The following is a 25,568-nucleotide window of genomic DNA, read 5'->3' on the forward strand; positions in this document are numbered from 1 at the left end:
CGCCGAGCGCTACAGCCACTAATAGAAGAACTTAACTCCTTAGTCAACACAGAGCTTTCATTGAGCACGGTCGCCCTCCTAGATCCGGTCCATGGCCACAGGCATATAGTGGTACAACTGAGATTGGTGATACAACAAGTGCTTCGATAACTCTGTAGTTTTTGTCATCAGTGTGACCCTACAGTAGAATTATATTGTGGTGGTTGTCAGTCTATAAGGCATCTTCGCCAGAGTTAGCTGAAACAAAGACTTTTTGTATAGTCTGTCAAATTATCTTTTATGTAACCCGCTTATAGCGCTTCAGAAATATTTAGCTGATTTTAGAAGTTTCACTTCATAGAGCTGCATATACGTTTGCTTTACAAGCTGCTTCGCTGTTATAGGTCTCATAGTTATAGGGGGTTTGTTACTTTGTTATGCTTTGCATTGTTGTTCTGCTTGTTTACAACGACTCCTGACTCAGTCCTTATTCCTTTATAAAGAAAAAGGGGGAATTGTGGAGGATTGGCTTGTCGAAAAAGGTCAAAAGTCACGTTCCCATCAACAAGCTGAAACAAGACATCTGTGTAGAACATGGTGCAAACCTCTCACGCCAGATAATGAGGAAATGAAGGACACCGGCAAACAGCAACATACTATGACCAATCACAGCCAAGGAAGGGCAAGTGTAGAGTCTTGCATCTGGGGAAGAACAACCCCATGTACCAGTACAGGTTGGGGGTTGACCTGCTGGAAAGTAGTGAAGGGGAAAGGGACCTGGGGGTCCTGGTGGATAGGAGGATGACCATGAGCCAGCAATGTGCTCTTGCGGCCAAGAAGGGAAATGGCATCTTAGGGTGCATTAGAAAGGGTGTGGTTAGTAGGTCAAGAGAGGTTCTCCTCCCCCTCTACTCAGCCTTGGTGAGGCCGCATCTGGAATATTGCGTCCAGTTCTGGGCCCCTCTGTTCAAGAAGGACAGGGAATTGCTTGAAGGAGTCCAGCGCAGAGCCACAAAGATGATTAAGGGAGTGGAACATCTCCCTTATGAGGAGAGGCTGAGGGAGCTGGGTCTCTTTAGCTTGGAGAAGAGGAGACTGAGGGGTGACCTCATCAGTGTTTACAAATATGTAAAGGGTGGGTGTCAGGATGATGGAGCTAGGCTTTTTTCAGTGATATCCAGTGATAGGACAAGGGGCAATGGGTGTAAACTGGAGCATAGGAAGTTCCACGTTAACATCAGGAAGAACTTCTTTACTGTAAGAGTGATAGAGCACTGGAACAGGTTGCCCAGGGGGGTTGTGGAGTCTCCTGCCCTGGAGATATTCAAGGCCCGCCTGGACAAGTTCCTGTGTGATGTACTGTAGGTTACCCTGCTCTTGCAGGGGGGTTGGACTAGATGATCTTTTGAGGTCCCTTCCAACCCTTGGGATTCTGTGATTCTGTGATAAGTGCATGAGAAGGAGGATGGTGGGGGGGGTGCACGGTGTAGCTGCAAAAATGTAGAAGCTATAAACCAATGATCTTGTAACATGTAAAAGCTATAAGCCAATAATCTCTCTGTAACCAAACTATAAACATGCAAGCAAGGTATATAAGTATCCATCTGCTTAGCAATAAACGAGACTTGTCGGTCATCATCTGATGAGCTCGTCTCCCGGCGATTCCCACAATCCATCTTGCCATTTTATTCCCAAAAATTCAATCTCCGATTGATTCGGAGAAAACTCCAGGAACAAACTCGCCAACAAAGTTTTCAAGCTGACAAGCAGGTATTCTTTATTGCGGCGCCGAGAGACACGGGGGATAGCTCCACCTAACGTGTGTCTCTCCAGTTGCCACACAAGCCGTCCTTTTATAGTCCCTGGGCATACATACATATTCATGAGGCTACATATTGACTACATCATTTTCCAGAAAGCTCCCTGCATGCGTACAGAATTGTGGTGGTGGTCTCTAAGGGTCATTTACTTCTTCCAACAATCTTCATAATTTCTGGCAGCCTTTGAAGCATGCACAGTAGATGCTCATACCAGTTTAATTGGTTCGTTAGCACCAGAGACTCCTATCCTCCTACTTACCAGTTAGTTTAACTGTAGCCCAACCTGGACACCTGCCATTCCCAGATACTCCTTATCCCTGTGTCCTGTTCTTCTAGACTGTTTTTCTTAAAACTATGTCAACTATAACAATTTATCTTGTGTGAAAATTCTCAGTATGTTCTCTAGCTGTACTCTATTTTTTCTCTAAGTATCCTGCACCTCAGTAATTTTCCATTGCTACTGTTACAAAGCCATCAAACTTAACATTACTTAAAACTAATTCTAAAGGTTTATATATTCCATTTTGTGATTTTTTTGCCCCCCTTGTCTCACTGTGCAGTTCCCTTAACCTTACTCTGTTTTATGGCAAAACTGGCCTTCAGAAGGTTTTGGATTATGTTCCTCCCTTTCTCAAAACTTTCTCTCGCTGTATCTTCCCACACAATAGTGTCAATAACGTATTGCAGGTGTTCTGGAGCTTGCCCCTGTTCCAGTGCAGTCTGGATCACTCCATGGCAGATGGTAGGGCTGTGTTTCCACCCCTGGGGCAGTCAGTTCCAAGTGCACTGGATGCCCCAAGTAAAAGCAAACTGTGGCCTGCACTCTGCTGCCAAGGAACTGAGAAAAATGCATTGGCAATATCAATTGTGGCATACCACTTGGCTGCCTTTGACTCCTGTTCATATTGAAGTTCTAGCATACCTAGTACGGCAGCACTCAAGGGTGGTGTGACTTTATTCAGGCCACAAGAGTCTACAGTTAGTCTCCACTCTCCGTTTGACTTTTGCACTGGCCATATGGGGCTATTAAAGGGCGAGCGGGTCTTGCTGGTCACTCCTTGACTCTCAAGTCTACGTATCAGCTTCTGAATGGGAATCAGAGTGTCTCGGTTTGTGTGATATTGCCGCAGGTGCACTGTTGTGGTCATGACTGGCACTTGTTGTTCTTTAACCTTCAGCAACCCCACAACAGAAGGATCCTTTGAGAGACACCAGGCAAGGTAGACAGCTATTTAATTTCCTCCATCTCCAAAGAAGCAACACCAAAAGCCCATCAGTACCATTTTGGGTCATTGAAGTACCCTCTCCTGAGATAATCTATACCCATCAAAAGATCCTCTATTTACTTATTGTATAGAGATTAGTATTCCTTATCACAGAAGTTGGAGTGAAATCAGCTCTTCCACTCCATCTGGAAAATTGCTCTCTAAAGACTGAAGCAGCAATTTTCTTGGGAGGATCATCCTTGACAGTTGTTTTCCTTTTCAATTCATGTACCCGTTCATCCAGAAGTGAGGTCAGTTTTCATTCCCATTTTCTCATGTCTTCTCCATGATCTCACAGAGAAAACCATAGGGTGCCCCATGGCGTGTACCTCCTATATCTTCTCTCTCAAGCAGCAGGGCACCTTCTGTAAATAGCGGAGATGCGGGTTGGTACCTGTGGGGAGCTGGATAGATCGTCTCAGTTGCTTGAACTCCTGGGTCAGGATTTTTTCCACAGCTCAAATGATGGAAGGGGTGAGATTGTTTTCAAACTCCCAGAGGCAATGACTCACTTCATCCAGTCGGTGGTGCTGCCTCACTCCAGGTCATTGATGCCAGTAATTGGGAATATGATGATGGCGCGCTCTGTGTAAACTTCCACCACATGCATCATGTACATCCTCAGATTCCTGTAGTAATTCCTCTTGTTCAGATGGTACCCCCTCTAGTTTGCACTCTGAGTCTTCATCTTCACTCACTGCACAAGTTGTTTGTGCCTTTCATTTGCTTTTCTTCTTGCAACTATCAGTGACAACTGATACTGGCATGGACTGATCCTTTGGTTCAGCTGCAGTGTCTGTCACTGGAGCTGGAGTTGCTGTAGTGTCTGTCACTGGAGCTGGAGTTGCTACAGTGTCTGTCACTGGAGCTGGAGTTGCTACAGTGTCTGTCACTGGAGCTGGAGTTCCTACAGTGTCTGTTTTCAGGGTTTGAGTAGCTGCTGTGCTTGGGGTGTGAGTAATGTGAGTAGCTGCATTGTCTGCTGCTGTCGGGGTTTGAGTAGCTGCTGTGATTGTCGCTGGAGCTGAGGGAGCTGCTGTGCTTGGGGTTTGAGTAGCTGCGTTGTCTGTTGCTTTGCCATCAGATCCAGGGACATCTTTTTCCTGCTCCTTACAGAACAAGGCTCTATAGGCACAGGCATAGGCCAAGCCCCAGCATGTTGCAGAGAGTTGTCCTTCTCTGGTGTTGCCAGGAGGGGCCAACTGGCTTAAGTGCTTGCACATACCATCCCATACATCCTGCCACTCATGACTGTCCAGCCTCAGGGAAAATCTCTTGGTAGTGTTCTTAAATAGTCATATAACAGACCAGACCCAAGCTGGACCCTGCTTAGTTTCCAAGATCTGACAAGACTGGGCATTCTCAGGGTGGTCACACCATAGGCAAAACACAGAGAGCATATTCAGCAAACTGGTTCCCAGCAAAAGGCACAGGCTGCTTTCAATGGCACTGAAAGGATACTGAAGATCTTTAACATTTTCAGAATCTACTTCTACTGTAAATAGCCTGCTGAGGGAGCAGAGGGTGTGAGGGGCACACAGGGTTAAGTGCATGTCAATAGTCACAGCTTTCCCCCCAATAGTTGGAGACCACAGCTCATAGCACATCCTCTACAGAGACTATGTAGTTCACATAGTTTAACTAGAATCATGCCCTGGGTTCAGGTGTAACAGTTATTTTTCTCCTTAGTAGCTGATTCAGTGTTGTGTTTTCAACTTTAGTCTGAGAACAGTACTGATAACACACCAATGGTTTAGTTGTTGCTAAGTAATGCTTACCCTGATCAAGGACTTCCTCAGTCTCATGCTCTGCCAGTGAGGAGGAGCAGAAGACAGGAGGACAGACACCTGACCCAAACTAGCTAAAGTGGTATTCCATACCACAGCACGTCATACCCAGTATATCAACTGAGGGGAGTTACCCAGAAGGCCCAGATCACTGCTCACGTTGGGCTGGGTATCATTCGGCGGGTGGTGAGCAATTGCATTGTGCATCACTTGTGTTTATTACTGTGGTGGGTTTTTTTTTTCCCCTTCCTGTTTTAGTTTTATATTCTCTCCCCTTGTTATTTCCCTTATCATTATTATTACTAGTGGTATTAGTAGTGGTTTTGTATTATACTTTAGTTACTGGACTATTTTATCTCAACCCATGGGATTTACATTCTTTTGATTCTAAACAGACCAACTTATTAATATAGAAACTGATCTCATTCATCAGTGAAACAATTACAAACAGAAGCACAGAAATTCGTTAAACCTAAGTGGAAGGCTTCAGCAACTTTGGTTTTTTTAACTCAAAGACCAGTTTCATTGATGACATTTATTTAAGACAGTCTCTTTACTAATTTATTATGCCTTTGTCTACAGTTTCCTTCCCTTCAAAGAGACCTGCCTTAAAACAAAGCTATTAATTTATTTGTGCCAATTTGTGTCTTTTGCACAAATACTTGAGACACATCTAGGCTAGATGACCTAAGTGACAAGCATGCCCTGCCCCCAAATAACAAATCACCAAAGACTCTGTTGTGAAAACCACTTTGAAACAGAGAGAATTGGAAAAGGCTGAAGAACACCAAATTTCTGAAGCTAGGTAAGGACTGAGGGTCTTGGCTGCTCAGCACTACACTACCTCACTTCCAACCCTTAACACTCGTGAAAAAAGTCCACTGTCCTGAACTGTCTAACTACACTCCCTCTAAAGCACACACAGAAGCTAAGTATCTCTGAATCAGGTTCACAGTTGTCAGTGTACTGAGCTGGATTTTTCCATGGCAGAGCCTACAGTGCATCAGGAGTCTTCTTACATCTTGTCTGAAGTAAAACATGCAACACACCGAATAGCACTAACTCAAGTCTCAGCAGTAAGACATGACAGCAAAAGGAAAAGCTGGTGAAAGAAATGTGTTAAAACAGACCTTCTTTCAGACTTGGGTGCCTCCCTGAATGTCAAAAACATATGCCTGTGTCAGATCAGGATCACTGTTTCAATCCTCCCCTGGGAATAGGTGCTTATGTTATCTATTTTGAAAGCAGGACCAGTGCCCTTTTGAAAGGGAGCTGAATGAAAAGAAAATAAATGTCTATTCTTTTGATACAGTAGCCTAACAAAGCATTTGCATGCAGCTTTAGGAATTCCCATGCAATGTGACTGTCAGCCAGAGGAGACCCAAGACTCCATATCTCATCTCCCAAAAAGGTACACTTAACATCAGCCACCAGCACACTCACTTGTGCTCATCCAAGCTATAAAGCATACTAAGATGAATAAAAGGCTCATAGGACCACAGCAAGAGTGAGCATGAACAGCACAAACTTTCTGCAGTAAAGGCACAGCTCTGCCCCTCAGAATAGATCACCTACAGAATTCTTTGAGTGTGGCCACTACCTGCCAGACTGCTTGGGAAGAGCAGCCTGCTCACACTGAAACACTGAAAGCCAGCCACGTGCTTGATATTAGACTACACACACAAACCACCCCCCCCATAAAAAAAAAAAAAAACAAAACAAAAAGCAAACACCCCCCCCAAAAAAAAAAAAAAGAGCAAGCCCTGCAAATGTCTTCTTCATTGCATTAAATATACTAGTCCTAACCCACTTATATAAATGAAGTCACTACTATTAGCATGTATTTCGATATTTAAATACAAAAAAGTGAATTATTAACAAGTATATTAACATACTATTTCTTTGGGATTGAAGTTAAAACCTAATCCAGCACTTACTAATGTTTATTCTCTTGAGTATATGGTAAAAGCTTTGGCTATCTTAATGTTTGCCTTCTCCCCCAACTCATTCCCTGAAAATCTCCTACTTGAAAAGCATTAAGTATTCTGAAATGACACAAATTTCACTTCCAAAAATAGGAAAAAGAAGTACCTGTCAGGAAAACTGACATCAGTCATACACTTACTCTCATGACGGTACAGTCATGAGCTTTTTTGTCACCTAGGTAATAGAGATTCATGTCCTTGTACCACAATTCCTGCATTCTGAAAACAGACTTTCCAAATGGTTTATAGGCTTACTGTATTTGAGTAGCAGTAGATTCATCACTGAACAGCTGGAATTTTGCCAAGGAAAAACTATATTCTATTCTGAAGAGGGACATGATGATTAGGCTTTTCATAGAATCATAGAACAGTTAGGGCTGGAAAGGACCTCAAGATCATCTAGTTCCAACCCCCCTGCCATGGACAGGGACACCTCACACTAAACCATCCCACCCAAGGCCTCATCCAACCTGGCCTTGAACACCACCAGGGATGGAGCACTCACAACCTCCCTGGGCAACCGATTCCAGTGTTTCACCACCCTAACAGGAAAGAATTTCCTCCTTATATCCAATCTAAACTTCCCCTGTTTTAAGTTTTAACCCGTTACCCCTTGTCCTGTCGCTACAGTCCCTGATGAAGAGTCCCTCCCCAGCATCCCTATAGGCCCCCTTCAGGTACTGGAAGGCTGCTATGAGGTCTCCACACAGCCTTCTCTTCTCCAGGCTGAACAGCCCCAACTTCCTCAGCCTGTCTTCATACGGGAGGTACTCCAGTCCCCTGATCATCCTCGTGGCCCACCTCTGGACTTGTGCCAGCAGTTCCATGTCCTTCTTATGTTGAGGACACCAGAACTGCACACAATACTCCAGGTGAGGTCTCACAAGAGCAGAGTATCAGGGCAGGATCACCTCCTTCGACCTGTTGGTCACACTCCTTTTGATGCAGCCCAGGATACGGTTGGCTTTCTGGGCTGCGAGCGCACACTGCCGGCTCATGTTCATTTTCTCATCGACCAGCACCCCCAAGTCCTTCTCTGCAGGGCCGCTCTGAATCTCTTCTTTGCCCAGTCCGTAGCTGTGCCTGGGATTGCTCCGACCCAGGTGTAGGACCTTGCACTTGTCGTGGTTGAACTTCATAAGGTTGGCATCAGCCCACCTTACAAGTGTGTCAAGGTCCCTCTGGATGGCATCCCTTCCCTCCAGCATATCAACCGGACCACACAGCTTGGTGTCATCTGCAAACTTGCTGAGGGCGCACTCAATCCCACTGTCCATGTCAGCGATGAATATGTTAAACAAGACCGGTCCCAACACCGATCCCTGAGGGACACCACTTGTTACCGGTCTCCAGCCAGACATCGAGCCATTGACCACAACTCTTTGTGTGCACCCATCCAGCCAGTTCTTTATCCACCGAGTGGTCCATCCATCAAATTGATATCTCTCCAATTTAGAGAGAAAGATGTTGTGTGGGACAGTGTCACGCCATTTTAGACAAAAATAAAAATAAATCAAAAAATCACCAGTGAAAAACAATTCTTCCCTTCACATCAACTACAAAGCACTAATTTCAAGGTATTACTTCTTACCTAAAAGATACAGAAGGCTTTATCAGTGCTGGAATACACAACAGTCAAGACAAGGGTATCTTGCATTTAAGGACACATATTAGTATATGTAAGTCAGCTTGTCAAATCCTTCCCCTCTCTGAGGGATATTCTACAGCTGCAATTATCATTCCCTGCTTTTTTCAGAATATTAAGTGGTTCTGAGATAACCAGGTTTGGACTATTTCAGATGGAGTACTGTCCCTCACAACAGTGTCTTTTGGCCAAAATACCTTACAATGTCACAGGCAGATATAGCAAGTAAAAGCCTATGAACTATAGGTCTTAAGTCAATGGTATGATGTAAACAAAGAACAACAGAAACACCCTCACAACACAAACATATAAAGACAACTAAATAAGGGATAAGTCGTCTGCTGACTCAACAGTGCTTTGAGGCACAATCGGGTTTTTCACATGTTACCAAGCACTATAATAAATATTCACACATATCTAGTTGTGTAATATTTGCCCCCTAGTCTACTGTTCCAAATTACACCAGTTTAACTTGGCTCACATTAGAATTCATTTTACAGAAAAACATTTCTTATAGACCTAGCACGTAAATGCCCTGCGTTCATATTATGATTTATTCCTCAACACATTGAACAACTGGATCAAAATACAGCATACCTTCCCATCTATGCTTGTAATTGAAGACTGTATCAACTACAAAACCTTAAGTTAAAGGAAAAACAGCATAATTATATAGCTTAGAAAGTTTCATAAACTCTACTTACCCTTGTTTTTTCTTGATATAGGATTTAATGTGCAGTGAAAAACAATGAACACAGCAGAGATGAGCAACTCATGTTCCAGAACAGAATATATATATCAAATAGCATTATTCAAGGAAGACATAACATTATTTCTCTAAAACAGCAAGAATTTTTGAAAAGAAACTTCTAAACCAATTTCGGAACAAAATACAGATGCAACTCTTAAGCAGAAAGTCACTGACTGATCCACATAATTTTCTCCTGCATCAGGATGCAACTAAAGTATCGGTAACAATATACTGCATCAGACAGAGAAAAGGAAGACTTGCTGCACTGTGAAACTAAAAAACAGCCCATAAAAATGCCAATGTCTCAGGAAAAAGAGCAAACTAACCACAACTTAATATCAAGTCAAATTTTAACAGTCATATTTGCAGTAGTCTTCTCCATCTACCACAATGCACAAAGGCCATAAAGTCCTTTAAAATGGAACACTGTCCTGAGTTCAGCTGTAGCAGTCATTTTTCTCCTTAGTTGCTGGTGCAGTGCTGTGTTTTTAACTTTAGTCTGAGAACAACGCTGATAACACACCAATGGTTTTAGTTGTTGCTAAGTAATGTCTACTCCTATCAAGGACTTTCTCAGTCTCATGATCTGCCAGGGAGGAAGGGAAGCCGGGAGGAAGCAGAGATGGGACACCTGACCCAAACCTAGCCAAAGGAGTATTCCATACCACAGCATGTCATGCCCAGTATATAAACTGGAGGGAGTCACTCAGCCCAGATCGCTGATAGGGTCAGGCTGGGTATCAGTCAGTGGGTGGTGATCAATTGTATTGTGCATCACTTTTATTTATTGGTTTCTTTTCCTTTTTTTCCCCCTTTTAGTTTCATATTCTCTCCCCTTGTTATTTCCCTTATCATTATTATTAGCGGTAGAAGAGGTAGGTTTATACTGAACCTTAGTTACAGGACTGTTCTTATCTCAGCCCATGGGATTTACATTCTTTTGATTCCCTTCTCCATCCCTCTGGGAGCAGGGGGGAAGGAAGAAGGGGAGTGAGCGAGTGGCTGTGTGGTTCTGAGTTATTGGCTAGCCTTAAACCATGACAACTGCACAAGCAACAAACTCTGTGCAGCTGTTGAAGAACAACTTAAGATTAATATATTGTCCCTTTAAAGCCAGAGGAGCTATTCAACCACGAACTTTGGTATCTATAAGCCACAGCAATTCAATACTCCTGGCATTCAGTCCAACAATACGTCTGATTAAAGCATACTCTTTAAAAAGCAGCCAGAATCAAAGACATCATGAAAGGTTTTGGAGCAGTAACTCTCTGATGTCTGCCCAGCAACAACTTGAATAGTGTTAGAGATTCAGTGACAAAAACCAATCCTGACAGCATCTATGATTTGAAAGGGACCTCTGCAGCCCTCATGGTCACTGTGATATGGAAAGAGAAGGCAGAGTGAGAGAAGAGCTAGAATCTTTTAACACATGTTCAGAGGAAACACACATAAAAGGCTAATCGTGGTCTGTTATTCATTTGTTTGACTGCATCAGACAACCCTAATTAAAGCTCCTAAAAACCAACTGTTCCAGAAACTAAAATGGAAAAAACAAACAAACAAAAAAAAACCCCAAAAAAATCAACCCACCACACAAACACACCAACCAAAAAAATAAAAATAAAAAAACCAAAAAAAAAACAACCCACCAAACAGAACTTTTCTCCTGCTCTACCTTTAAAGGAAGAAAATGTACTTTTCCCAAAAAACATTTCCCTAAATCTTGAGTGTCAACTACAGATATACTCTATAATACCAATCCATCACCACAAAAATGTAACATTCCTATATAAAACCAAAAAGTTTTTCATTAGCGGTTTTCAACAGATTTCATGTCCAGCAACATCTGCAGAACAACAGATTTCACTTAACCAGACCAGGATCTTTTCTGACCACAAAACCAAGCAACAGAATAATTTCAAAATAGCAGGGGTCAGATGTACCACTTTTCCACATGGATAAAGCAGTAAGTGCACTTGACCAAGGACTGCCCAACTAGACCATCTGCTGTCCCATGAACCAAGTTACTATTTCAGTTTTTTAAGAAGAAATATTACAGAAACATTTAGATTAGGATTGATAACTTGGATTTGTAGAATACCTTTACTAAAAACAACTTGTGAACAAACCCAAGTTAAACTCATGGCCAGATTTTATACAAATTTCACCAATTACCAAACTTGTAACAAAATAACTTCGCTAAAACTCACTCCCCTTTGGACCTGAAATGATGTCAAAGCACTGAATTCAACGTCACAATCAACATCGAAAATTCGACATCACAAATTATTGCAATGCTTAGACAAAGAAGTTCATTATGAGATCTAACAAGATTGCTAGAGAGAAAATGTTTTCATTCTTTTCCTGAAAGCATCATGAGACAGACAGAAAGACTGGAAGCTCTTTGAGTAAAGATTCTTATAACATTTTAATACAGAATCATGCATATTCCCAGTATCAATATACATGCTCTTTTTTTTTTCAGGGCTTTGTTCTAACAATTGCCATTTCCTTCTAACACCCTCTACAGTTTTCATCAGCACAGAAGTCTGTTAAGAAAAATAAGCCACAGAATTAAAAGTCCACTTACACTTGAATTAATTTAGGAAATACAATTTTTAGTTAACCTACCCTGCTCTCTCATATACATAAACTTCAGCAATTTGTCTTCAAAAAAAGCTAAAACAGAACTGCAAGTTATAATACTACCAAAACCTTAACCTTGCCTGTATCATAACTTGTGACTTGTGTACCTACATTAGTAGAAAGACAGTTCTGTGGTACTCCACTATGAGATAGCAAAGTACACCCACAGTTTACTCTCCATAGGTGAAGAACATACAAGTACCCACTCAAACCTCTGCTTTCCTGATGGCAACAGTGGCAACTTGGCACTCTTGATGATTTCATCTGCACTACTCCAAACTCAGTAAAACAAAATTCCAATCATTACCAAATCATATTTTTTTCAATTTTTTGCTTTTTATTTAATAAATTAAAGATTTTAGCTTTTCTAAAAGAGACATGCCTATTTAGCAGTAGATCTATTTTTCAGTGCCATATTAAAATTCTCAATGCCATCATCTGCTTGTAAACGTTCATCTCGCATAGGAAAAAGTTATCTTGTTACCTTATTATTTAAAATTTGAAAACTGTGTTGCTCAGCAAAAAAAAAAAAAAGGGTTTATCTTGTTACCTTATTATTTCAATATTTGCAAACTGTGTTGCTCAGCCAAAAATACACCAATATCTATCTATCTATGTCTTTGGTAAGAGGCTAAATAGTTTATTCCAGAGCTGTGAAACATGTGCTGATGAAGTTGGATTCTGTAACAATATATTTGCACAGTTTTAGTTAGCACTATTCTATACCACCTAGCCTTCAATTGCTGCTTGGACAAAGAACTGCAGTCCACTCAACAGCAGGCAATATTGCTATTCTTCCCTCCCACCAAAAATTCTCCCATCCTCAGGATCTCTCCATCTTCGACTAAACACAGGTGCCTTTAACAAATGATGAAAACCTGCACTCATTTTTACCTTCATTTGACAAACGTGAAATTTTTTTCTGAGCATTGAGACGACAAACTCATTCTACACTGAAGTTACGCTGCAAGATGCATACAGAAGAACATATCGAAGAAGAACATATTCCATAGCTTCTTCCTCCTTGCATTCTTTCTCCTGCTACATAATACCATCTGGTGCAAGACTTGCAAATAGCATTCTGAGAAAAATTTTGAAATACTTAATAGAAAAAAAACTATGTTTCTCAAATCTTCTGGAGTCTGGCATAGAGTTACATTTACCCAAAGTGATCTTTGCCCTCTGATACTCAGTCTTTTAATTAAGCTGTGAGGATGCAGACACAAGAAAAGTCTTTTAACAACAAGAAGGGTATTCCTGTGTCTGTCCTTTCTAGACACTACAGCTTTCACTGGTTTTCAGCACTTCTGTTATAAGCCGGGCCACAAAAAAGAAAAAATAACGTCTAGCTTCTTCAGGATGAAATTATTAGCTTCAAGTACTTTTAAGGAACTTTAAAAATATTACCTTGTACTTAGACACTGAGGGAAGCAACACTTTAAAGATCTCCAAATTTTTCTGAAATACGAGCTGTAGATATTCAGGTGCTTTATCTTTCTCCAGGGAAGCTCTTGTGCTTGGACTCCAACTGTTCTTCTAATGCACAATCAGCCAAGTTCTGTAATCTGTACAGAAGAGCAGAAAGTTCAACTTTCATATAATCCTAGAGTCATAAAATAGTTAGGGTTGGAAAGGACCTTAAGATCATCTAGTTCCAACCTCCCTGCCATGGGCAGAGACACCTCACACTAAACCATGTCACCCAAGGCTCTGTCCAACCTGGCCTTGAACGCCGCCAGGGATGGAGCATTCACAACTTCCCTGAGCAACCCATTCCACTGCCTCACCCCCCTTACAGTAGAGAACTTCTTCCTTATATCCAATCTAAACTTACACTTCAAGTTTGAACCTGTTACCCCTTGTCCTGTCACTACAGTCCCTAGTGAAGAGTCCCTCTCCAGCATCCTTGTAGGCCCCCTTCAGATATTGGAAGGCTGCTATGAGGTCTCCAACACAGCCTTCTCTTATCCAGGGTGAACAGCCCCAACTTTCTCAGCCTGTCTTCATACGGGAGGTGTTCAGAGGAATTCCTGATACCATCCAGAAACCCACAAACATAGCAGGTTATCACAGTGAGGTAACCTACTTAGGAAACTGAAAACACTCAGTTACTGACAGGATTAAAGATATATTTCACTAGTAGACAACTCTCGCACAAAGGAATCACACCAAGGATACCTGCGGAGAAGTGGAGAAAAGGTCTGCCACAGTCCTTTCTTCCTACTCTTCTCCTACACTCTCCTCTACACACATTCCATAAAGTGCTTTAAAGTTTCCAAAATACAGCATATCAGAATAAAGCATTAAAGAATCAAAGTTAAATGTTATTATTTCTACTGAGGGAAACAAAGTTTCCCTTACATTCAGAAACTGTTTAAGTTCAAAAAGTACTGTTCCATTCCTGGATTGCAAAGTACACCACACAGAGCCTGTGAGAAATTTTCTGTAATTGGATGGTGCCATTTAAATGTCAACTTTGAGTGCACAACTGAACAAGAATCACACCTAAAATACTCTTATTAAACAACCAGCTGACATGCTCTCTTATAACTTTCCAACCAACACACAAGTAGTGTCAGGAAAGAACAAAAAAAGAACATCTAAACCCAAGAAGGGGGGGCTGACAAGGTGGTGGATGTATCTCCCTGTTGAAATTTTCCAAATAATCTGTCTTTTGCAATGCTATTCACAGAACTGCTCTCCAGAAGACTTCAGCATCTGTCCTGGGTTCAGCAGTAGCAGTCATTTTTTCTCCTTAGTACCTGGTGCAATGCTGTGGTTTTGACTTTTGGCCTGGGAACAGCGCTGATAACACCAATGTTTTTAGCTGTTGATAAACAATGTTTACTCTGACCAAGGACTTTGTGAGTCTCAAGCTCTGCCAGGGAGGAGGGGAAGCCGGGAGGAAGCAGAGACAGGACACCTGACCAAAACTAGCCAAAGATGTATTCCATACCACAGCATGTCATGCCCAGGATATAACTGAGAGTTACCCGGAAGGGCTAGGGTACTGCTGGGGGCTGGGTATTATCGGTCGGCAAGTGGTGAGGTATTATATTCCCTTCACTTGTTATTTCCTTTATCATTATTATTATTATTATTGGTAGTAGCAGCAGTGATTTGTGTTATACCTTAGTTCTTAAACTATTCTTATCTCAACCCGTGGGAGTTAAGATTCTTTCAATTCTCCTTCCCATCCATCCGGGAACGGGGGGAAAGAAAGGGGAGGGGGAAATAGACTACGTGGTTTTGATTTATGGCCTGGGCTTAAACCATGACAGCATCTGACAAGTATCCCACTGAAACATGACTAGATAAAACAAATCATCCAGAGGGACCTTGACATGCTTTTTAGGTGGGCTGATGCCAACTTTATGAAGTTTAACCATGACAAGTGCAAGGTCCTACACCTGGGTCGGAGCAATCCCAGGCACAGCTACAGGTTGGACAGAGAAGAGATTCAGAGCAGCCCTGCAGAGAAGGACTTGGGGGCGTCGGTCGATGAGAAAATGAACATGAGCCAGCAGTGTGTGCCCGCAGCCCAGAAAGCCAACCTTATCCTGGGCTGCATCAAAATAAGTGTAACCAGGAGGTCAAAGGAGGTGATCCTGCCCTGATACTCTGCTCTTGTGAGACCTCACTTGGAGTATTGTGTACAGTTCTGGTGTCTTCAACATAAAAAGGACATGGAACTGTTGGAACAAGTCCAGAGGAGGGCCACGAGGATGATCAGAGGGCTGGAACACCTCCTGTATGAAGATAGGCTGAGAAAGTTGGGGCTGTTCAGCCTGGATAAGAGAAGGCTGCGTAGAGACCTCATAACAGCCTTCCAGTATCTGAAGGGGGCCTACAAGGATGCTGGGGATGGACTACTCATTAGGGACTGTAGTGACAGGACAAGGGGTAATAAGTTTAGACTGGATATAAGGAAGAAATTCTTTACTGTTAGGGTGGCGAGGCACTGGAATGGGTTGCCCAGGGAAGTTGTGAATGCTCCATCCCTGGTGGTGTTCAAGGCCAGGTTGGACAGAGCCTTGGGTGGGATGGTTTAGTGTGAGGTGTCCCTGCCCATGGCAGGGAGGTTGGAACTAGATGATCTTAAGGTCCTTTCCAACCCAAACTATTCTATGATTCTATAAACCAAGTAGAGTCCCACTGACCAAAAAAACCCTAACCATTTGAAAAATCTGAAAATATTAGAAAAGCAAGAAACAAAAAACCACATAGTAGTACAGCTCTGTTGGAAGACAATGAAAATTTATCTAGCCTGAAAGAGAAAACATGCAACAGTCATTTCAAGGAGAAATTTTTACTATAAACATAAGTAGAAATTGGTCATAATTTAGGGAGGTATTGTAAAGATTTTTCCTAAAGAATTATTTTCTCTGATGTGACCCTACAGTAAAACCTTTTTAAAATTTTTGTTTTGCTTTTTAGCAAATACAACAAAAATTCTATCTACTAGTGCTACCATGTTCTCCTAAGAGGGCTTTCTTTAAAAGGGAGAATATTTATTTCCTTTGAAAACAGTTCTTCAAAACAAAGCCCTAGAACATCCCACATCAAACTTGGTTTTAATAAAAACTTGTAGTAAGTTCTTGCCCTGATAAACTGCCATATGTTATTATTAGACTGAAGCCAACGTACCACCAGTGGTATGCAATACAACAGCTGGAAAAATGTCTGACTTGCTATAAAATGCTCTTGAACATGCCCGAAAGCCTCCCAGAGCCACAGTTACTCCCACCTCAGACACACCCATATTGACCTTCACTCACAGACATCTCAGGATTCCCCCAGCCACACCTGGAGTACTTCACATTTCCCTTTTCATCTGTTTTCCTTCATTATTCAAAGTTCACCAGCATTTCTAGACCCTCTATTCTGCTGTTTCCCACACACCCCCCTCTTTCTCTTGTACTCCAAAGCTACTCCAACCCAGGTCCCTGGACCTGATGCAAAGTTTATGACCTTAATAGAACCACACAGAATCCTCAAAATTTATCTTACAACACACTAATCTTCTTTAATTACAGCAGAGTAAAAGACTGGTATTTCAAAACCATAGTTATTAAAATAATTTGTCTTATCACATACCTCATTAACATAATTTTTCTGAAGTTTCATAGGATTTTTTTTTTATTACTATTTTGGCAAAATTTGAGGACTGAACCAAAATAATTTATTCACAGAATACTATGAGCCTGGGATCCTACCAGACCAAATCAGCAATTAACCTGCAAAATAGTATTTGTGAAAGGAATGCCTCTTACTCCCCACACACACCTCTGAATAGTCTATTCAGGGGCAGAAGGGATGAACATCTACACCCCTCCTGCCATAAAATTATCTTGAGGTACACAGCAGTAAAGAAACTCATGGCAAAGCCAAAGGCACAACAAAACACAACTACTAGCTCCTTCTCAGTGAGTTTTGAACCCATCTTCTGCTTAACTTTAAAAATATTTTTTCATCCTACCAGGCAGAACTTCAGATTTTTAAAGATATCAAGAAACAGCAACTCCTATGGCTTAAATCTGCAGTTCCTATATAAGCTTCTAGTGTTACTTTCAGCCACAATACATACAAAATCTAAATAGAACCCAGAATACAAAATTGCCTAGAGAGAACAAGACTGCCTATGGCATGTTATTAACAAATTGTTGCTACCCAAAGGCCAACAAAGGTTAAGAAACACTAATCTAGACATATCACCAAACTCTAAGAGGACCAGCGTGATAATAACATAGATTTTAATTGAGCCTAGCAGAGCCAGTTACCCTCTGAGACAGCCCCAGAACAATGTGTTGTGATGCTGCTGAAAATGTCACCTTTCATGTATGATATAAAACCCCTTCTGTACCTACTAACAATACCCTGGCATTGTTTATAACACACAGGGTGTTGCCCTGGCTAATGTCCAATTCCAGTAATAATATTCTATCTACCTACAGTAACCACAAGATGATATTCTTCACTTTCAGCCCCAAGTGGTTATGCAGCACAGCAGCAAGCCCTTAAAGAACTGCCATACTTCACTGCAAGTTCCACATTTCACTGTGCACAGACACAGAAATCTGTCTGCACAGACGAGGTATTTCTCCAAAACTGTAGCAATACCTTGAGATTACTGAAAATAAAGGAGCTCTTTTCATAAAGCACAATTAGTCATATCAGCAGTGATAGCTATTTTGAGCAGCACCCATTAATCACTATCATAGAATCATAGAATAGTTAGGGTTGGAAAGGACCTTAAGATCATCTAGTTCCAACCCCCCTGCCATGGGCAGGGACACCTCACACTAAACCATCCCACACAAGGCTTCATCCAACCTGGCCTTGAACACCACCAGGGATGGAGCACTCACAACCTCCCTGGGCAACCGATTCCAGTGCCTCACCACCCTAACAGGAAAGAATTTCCTCCTTATATCCAATCTAAACTTCCCCTGCTTGAGTTTTAACCCGTTACCCCTTGTCCTGTCACTACAGTCCCTGATGAAGAGTCCCTCCCCAGCATCCCTATAGGCCCCCTTCAGGTACTGGAAGGCTGCTATGAGGTCTCATTAGCAGGATTTCTGGTGTATCAGCATTCACCCTTACAGGAACTAAGTCTTTTCCCATTACAGTACTACTATATATGAAAAAAAAAAAAAAAAGCAGCAGCACAATTTCTCTTCACACAATCCATTTTTAGTAACAAGAAACAAGTGGCAGCACTTAAACCTGCGGTTAATTCAGGATGTAAAGGGAAGTTACTTACACCTTATAGCACAGCAAAAATACAGCTGTTTTGCTGCAAAATAAAACTGGCCATCATTTTTATTCTGGGGAAGAGGTGTTGAAAAGTAATAAATAAAAAGAAGTGGGGAAGTTGATGCTCAAGAAGTGGAAGAAACCTAGACTTGTCTTTTAGACATCTGTAGCAATTATTTATTTCTGAGAGTCTTTTATAGTAACAAGAGGAGACTTTTGACTAGAAAAATATTCTCTGTATATATAATTTCTAGTTTCCTAACACCTCATAGTAACTCTTGATTCAAAATGAGAAACCAATGCCTTACACTGACTTAGGAAGCAGCACAAGATGCATGGGAAGCAGCAGCTCTGTGATGTTTCCTGCACAGTTAGTTCCTCACACCCCAAAGTTTCCACAAAGCTCCAGAAATACATATGTTGACCTGAAACGCAACTTCACAACCATAGATTAAATACTTAGAAAGTATTTCCTTCTAGGAGGGAAAGTACAGAAAAGAAAATAAAGGAAGAAAACAAAACTTGTGGAAATGTTGAACTTGGAAAAACAGCAATGCTTTCCAAAAGAAGGGACCAGCTTATCTTATGTAGAATCGTTTCCTAGTAGAAGATTCCAGCCAAGCGCAAAATTGTGCCGATACCCATAATAAATAGCACCTGTGAACATACCAAGACTGGCCAACACTTCTGATCCCATGAGCTGCATACCAAAACTTTCATGTGGCCAGAAACCACATGATGCATACCTCAGAGAGGTGAGGGAAGGGAAGCATTCTGCAGGAGCTTCAGCCACCCATCACCCACAGAAAACAAAAGTTCCTCAAGAGGACCACTGCCCCTTTGCAAGACAGCACTAGGCTGAGAAAACAGAAACATCAAACCTTAAAATACACAACAACCTTTTCTCCAGACTCTCAATTTGAGATTATCCAACAGCCACACTGGCAGTCACAAGATGCAGTACCATTTTGGAAACCAAGCCTCAACCTTTTGACAGCTGCATTTGCCTCCAGCACCACAGGCTGAGGGACTCTGAAAAGCCAAACAGTGAACTGCAACTACACACACCTGATGTCTGGGTGTCTTGAACAGCGGCATACATCTGTTCATCTCTAAAACCAATAATGATAGTAGCCAATTTATACCTGCAACAAAGTTTATAATCTCACGTAAAACAAACAAACAAACAGGATCGTTCAACTCTTTTCAAGTTTCTAAGCCAACATCCACCTGACAAATATATACCTGCACCACTCAAACAATAAAATCCCTCAAGCAGACAGAAAAGAAGATACATTAGTAAAGCTTTCAGCTACAGCCCAAATTGAGCTATCCTCTTCTGCTTGCAGTTAGCATAAGGATACAACATACTAAACATAAAGCTAAATAACAACAAACAATAGTTACAATCAACATCAGGCAAAACACCCGTACAAGCACAGCCCACTGCAGTGGCCGCCAAGGAGGCACTCCTGCTCACAGGCCTTCGAGCCGGGAGGCGCGAAGAAACCCCACCGCGGGCGCTGTGACGAGCTGTGCTTTCGGGAGGCCGACATTACAGCACTCCCAAGGGGCAAATCCCGCCGACAACACCCCGTGAAGCCCGCACGGACAGCGGAACCGTCTCACCGCGCGGGCCCAGGCAGAACCGCGCCGCCCTGAGGGGAGGCCCCCGCGGCGGGGTTTCTCGCAGCTAGCCAAGGCCTGCTGGTGCTCCGGCCGGCCGCGGATTACTATCTAACAGGAAGATGCACAAGAATTCCCACAGGTGCAGTCCCAGTCACACTCCCTGGCCTGTCCGTGCTCGGGTCACAGCGGGAAGAAGGACGGGGACGGCCGCAGCCTCATACCCCTGTCGGGGTTGTGCGTCCGCTCCGCGATTGTTCCCTCCGCCACAGGGCCGGCCCGGCCCGGCCTGGCCTGGCCCAGCCCCGCTGAGGGAGAGCGGCAAGAACCACCAGGCCGCGCCCTGGGGTACTGCCACCGCCGTCCCGCCAGCTGAGACTCTTCGCAGGCGCCTCCGGCGAGCTCCACCCAGCCCCTGCCGGTGCCCCCCGCGGCGACCCAGTGGGTGCTGGCTGTTCTCTTTCGCGCCCCGTCCCCCCCGACGCCCAAGGAGGAAGAAGCGCCGGTAACACCATCTATATCAGCCCGGTGCCTCACACTGCTAAGGCCCTGCTGGCCGGACTACAGCTGAGAACAAGCCCTGTCCACGGGGCCGGGTGGAGACCGGCCGACAGCGCTCGCTCACCTACCCACGACAACCCCCACCAGACGGTCAGTCTCGCTCCGTGTACTGCGGAAACAGCGACTCCTCCGCCAGGGAGGGGTTGGACGAGGGAGCAGACAGAGCCGCGAATGATAGCAGGAAAGGGAAGGCGGGAGAGAGTGAGCAGCTGCATGCGTAGGTATGAGGGAAGGACTGGGGGCGGAGGGAGGAGAAGCGGGGGTACCAGGATCACCAGGCCCTTGGGGTGGGGGCTGGGGACATTGGTGGCGTGAGAGGATGAAGGAAGGGGTAGGCGGCTGGTGGTGTTGCCCTGTTGAGGGAGTGACAGGAACCGCCGGCGACGGGTTTCGGCTGTGAAGGGCGTATGGGAACGAGGGTGAGGGACGGCCAGGGCAGAAAGAGGGGGGGGGGAGTAATCAGTGAATATTTCATATCTGCTTAAAATCATTAGCTGGAGAAACTGCAGAATTCAAAACTGTTGTTAAATGGATTTATGTAAGAATTGGGTAAAATGCACAACAATTAGATTGATTCTTTGGACATGATTGTCATGGTGCTACCAGCTTTGGGAATTGTTCAGAAACAGGCCTAGTCTATGATGGCTTTGCTGTGTGAGTTTACAGTGGTTTGTTATTATTTCTCAGGCTTATTTTATGCCTACATTATTCTAAGTTTGCTGCACAATATGATGTATTTTCAAGTTATATTTCTATTGAAATAGTCTTCTGTTAATCTTGTCTTTCTTAGGAGAAAGTGATTATTTTTTATTTCCAAGGCTGCAATATAATCTCATATTTTAAATGGAACAAGCATTTAATAACAGAAACGTCTGGTAGAAGTCAGAAAATAAGGTAATGTGTAATAGTAGGTGTCATGGTTTAAGCCCAGCTGGTAACTCAGAACCAGACAGCTGCTTGCTCACTATCCCTGTTCTTCCTCCACCCACTCCCATAGGGATGGGGAGGAGAATCAAAAGAATGTAACTCATACAGGTTGAGATAAGAACAGTCCAGTAACTAAGGTATAACACAAAACCACTACTGCTACCACCAATAATAATAATAATGATAAGGGAAATAACAAGGGGAGAGAATACAATTGCTCACCACCTGCTGACCGATACCCAGCCCTACCCAATCAGCAATCTGGGCCTTCTGGGTAACTCCCCCCCAGTTTATATACTGGGCATGATGTGCTGTGGTATGGAATATCCCTTTGGCTAGTTTGGGTCAGATGTCTTGTCTCTGCTTCCTCTTAGCTTTTCCTTCTCCCTTATCCACTTAGTGTTATTTTCACTCTATAAGTATCGTATCTAATTTCCACCAGTTTCATTGCTGCTAATCAGAAAATTATGTGGGAAGAGATGAAATTGTCAATTTATTGGACATGTTCTAGCCACAAGCTTGAAATAGTTAGCAAGTAGTGTCTGTGGGGAGCTGCTTAGGAGCCATCTGTGACTTTGATTCTTTCTTATAACAGATGGTGGCTGGCAGACTGGGCTTCTCATAAGTGTGTTCCCTCCATTTCCCCCCTCCCCTTTCCCCCCTCCACATTGCAAGACAATGATACTAGCTATAAGGAAAATAAATAAATACATATGCATATATATAAAAAAATCTCTTAATCCTACACGGATCAGTTTTGATCAAAGTGAATGGAGGCCATTAACTTCAGTTGACATTGGATGTGTCATGTGACCTTCTGGTTTATATATTTAAATTCCCCATACTAATCTTCTCTTCTACAGGTCTGATGTCATCACCATTATTATAAGCAGAACTTGTCACTTGATTGACAGCAAAGAACCTTTCCAAAAAGTAGCTAATGAGTAAGTGTGTTTTGTAAGAGTGACACATGATCATGGTTGCCTGCAGTCCATTTTTGTTTACAGGCAATGGAAGAATTTCAGGTATTTCTAAGGTCAGTGTCTCTAGTCCAGAGATGAAGGAGAAGATGTGTTTATTTTTAAAGTGCTGTTCTGCTTAAAAAAACTGTCTTTCAGTTGTGCTGAAAGGGAGGACTAGACTCTGAACCAAATTCTGTTGCAATCAGCTAAGTGGGCACAGGAATGGACTCTTCCCAACTGCATATACAAAATGGTCATTGGCATTTCATATTTTTGCTTTAGGAAGTCAACTACTTAAACATACATATAATGTTTTTTGAATGTCTGGTGATTCAGATGTCTGGGATCTCATTTTGCTTGTGTTCTTGAAAACTTTCACAAAAAGGAATTGGCTTGCAAAACCACAAAAATGTGCTTCACAGCCAGATGTGGTAAAATAGTTTGCATAGCCTGACTGATTGCAATAAGGTGCGATGTGTATTTTGGGTAACAGGTTTTGACTTTTTTAGTCAATATTGTTTCTAGATAACAAGTAATTCGTAGAGTTGTTGAGATAACATGATTTGCTATTTCCTGGAATAATTGCCCACAAACATGAGCATGACCCCTGTGCCAGCTAACAAACTCTTGGCTATGTGCACAGGGTGAGCCCAGTCATGGTTACAGAAAAGTGGAATTTGTGTATAGATGCATTTGACCCTGACAGAAGTTGTGTTTTTCTTCTCATATTGATTAAATAACATACCAACACTCTTTGGAGTTGTTAATTTTGGGTTTCTGATTGCAATTTCCATGCAACTTCATGTTTTGCTTCATCTCATTTCTAGGAATGGTTGTTTCCTGAGAAAATCAAGCTCAAAATACTTTGGGACACTCTCTTTCATGGTTTTAGTGCATGTGGAATTGGCAAACCAGCACAGTGCATAATAAGAACGAAGTTCAAGCTGTAGTGATTTTATACCCTATGTTTTTAAGAGTGTGTAATCATTTTTCTGAAAATATATAAACACAAATCGTTGTAAAGCTCATTCCTTCAGCTGTACGATGGTATACATGTAATTTGGGGATTTCCAGCCATAACTATACTAGCAGTAAAAAAAAAGCTTTGGTCGTGTTTTTACTTAACAACTTTAAAAATCATAGTGCTGGTCCCACAGTGAGATCCATTTACCCAGTGAAGGCCCAGGACCTGCAGTTAATGTGACTCTATTCTGTGTCTGATTTCACTCCCATTTTACATAAAATAAATGTGGGCATTGGGTTCAAAGTCAGCAATTTATGAATTAAGACTAATATTTGTAAATATCTTAAAAATACAGTTCAATAATAATTTGAAAGTCTCAGAAATTAAAAGATTTTGTTATAAAAAATTTGTCTTAGCCATGATCTGATTCAATTATTTTATTACAATTGATTAATATCGAGAGGCAATAAGCAAGCAGTGCTGGGTGAGACGGGGAGTCTCCGCTCCACCAGAGATGCACACCGGGGTCTTTGGGGTCTAGTCTCTTATACTTCTTGGTCCGGGGTCTCAGCCAATCCCTTCTTCTGTACCCGGATGCCAACCTGGCCCCTTTCCATTATTCTTTTCTTGTTGCTGGGGTCTTTCTCCAGTGAAGATGCTGCTGAACTTCTTGGTCATACATTAACAGGGAGATGTCTTTCACATGCAATTAACCACCATCTTAGCCCCATAAATTCCATTCCTTATCTGGTTATTTATCCTGTAACAGGATGTATCTATCTCTTAGTTACCGAACTCCCTTAAAGCATTCAAGCAGTTAAAAAAAGCACCCTTTGAAAAACAAAATGGTTGAGTAAGAGGGATTATTCCTTGGTTTCTTCTTCTCTCTCATCATTGTATTGACAGGAACATTTATCATAATCATGATCATTCCTATACGTCCCACACAAGGTACAATGGTCACAAGGGGTTCCGATTCCACATAAAGTGCAATGGCGACAAGAACTCCTAAGTTGCTGACACGAATCATTCCTGTATACCTCACAGTCTGGAGAGTTTTCCCCTGCAAAATTGCATGATAGCATGAAGGATGAGGGACAAAGTTGTATCTGTAAGTGCCTGCAATTATTTACATTCTAGTAATTTGTGCCCTCTGTATGATCATATTCTTTTAAATTCAAGGAGTCTGATAATACACACAAGCAAAAAACCACAGGCAGTTATTTCAGTCTGTAGAAGGAACAACATTAACATGTAGCTTCTGTCTACAGAACTGGGATTTTAAAAGAGATACTGGCAAAAGAATCGGGCTTATCTGATATGCACAGGAAAAAATGTCAACCTGAAGGGCAGACATCTAAAACAAATTCTACATTCCTAGAGAACTTCCTTAAACTGAAACAAGCTGCAAAATGGGCCAATTTCTTAAAATATTAATAGTAAATTTTGATGAGACATTCTCATTATGCTTTCACTGATGCAAATTCATTAAATTGCAGTGTTAATAAATCTAGAGAGATTACATTTATAAATTAATATCAAAGGATTGTTTCTGGTTTGGTTTGTTTTTTTTTTTTTAAGACCCCGAGATTTGTTTTGCATGTAGCTGAACATTCATTTATCTTTGCTGAACAACCTGGTTTACATTACTAGACTGTCTGCTGCTGTACACCAAATGTCATTGTCCAATTGGGGTTTAATTTTAGGCTGCTTTGTAGCAGATGCAGGCTGGCACATCACTGCCTACTCCAGTGTTGTATTTTACTTTCCCACCAGGAGCCCCACTGAGAGGGGAGGAAGGAAACTAGTGGCAGAAATTATAGCAGTGTAAAGCACGTCTCAAAACTCTGCTTCAGTGGATCAGCTGCCGAGAATTCCATGTGAATAGTACTTT

The 25,568-nt window shown here is 42.3% G+C and overlaps 1 protein-coding gene and 1 long non-coding RNA gene across 8 annotated transcripts in view; one reads left to right on the top strand and one right to left on the bottom strand.

The window, feature by feature from the left end:
* LOC136004230 (granule associated Rac and RHOG effector protein 1-like) overlaps nt 1-21,010 on the bottom strand; it is a 100,915-nt gene extending 79,905 nt beyond the window's left edge. For 4 of the 7 annotated variants that reach the window (XM_065660535.1, XM_065660532.1, XM_065660536.1 and 1 more), the window contains exons 1-2: nt 20,890-21,010; nt 13,286-13,443 (exon numbers count right to left, since the gene is read on the bottom strand). The gene's annotated coding sequence lies outside the window, so the exon portion shown is untranslated. Of the gene's footprint in view, nt 1-13,285; nt 13,444-19,702; nt 19,780-20,263; nt 20,299-20,889 lie in introns of those variants that run through there. The other 3 variants (XM_065660534.1, XM_065660533.1, XM_065660538.1) reach the window with 3 other exon arrangements.
* LOC136004233 (uncharacterized) lies at nt 20,287-23,981 on the top strand. The gene is made up of 4 exons (XR_010608299.1): nt 20,287-21,042; nt 21,612-21,715; nt 22,612-22,692; nt 23,538-23,981. It is a non-coding gene; the product is annotated as an uncharacterized LOC136004233 (long non-coding RNA).
* Nucleotides 23,982-25,568: the final 1,587 nt, after the last annotated feature.

This window comes from Lathamus discolor, chromosome W (genome assembly GCF_037157495.1).
Source record: "Lathamus discolor isolate bLatDis1 chromosome W, bLatDis1.hap1, whole genome shotgun sequence".
Taxonomy (NCBI): domain Eukaryota; kingdom Metazoa; phylum Chordata; class Aves; order Psittaciformes; family Psittacidae; genus Lathamus; species Lathamus discolor.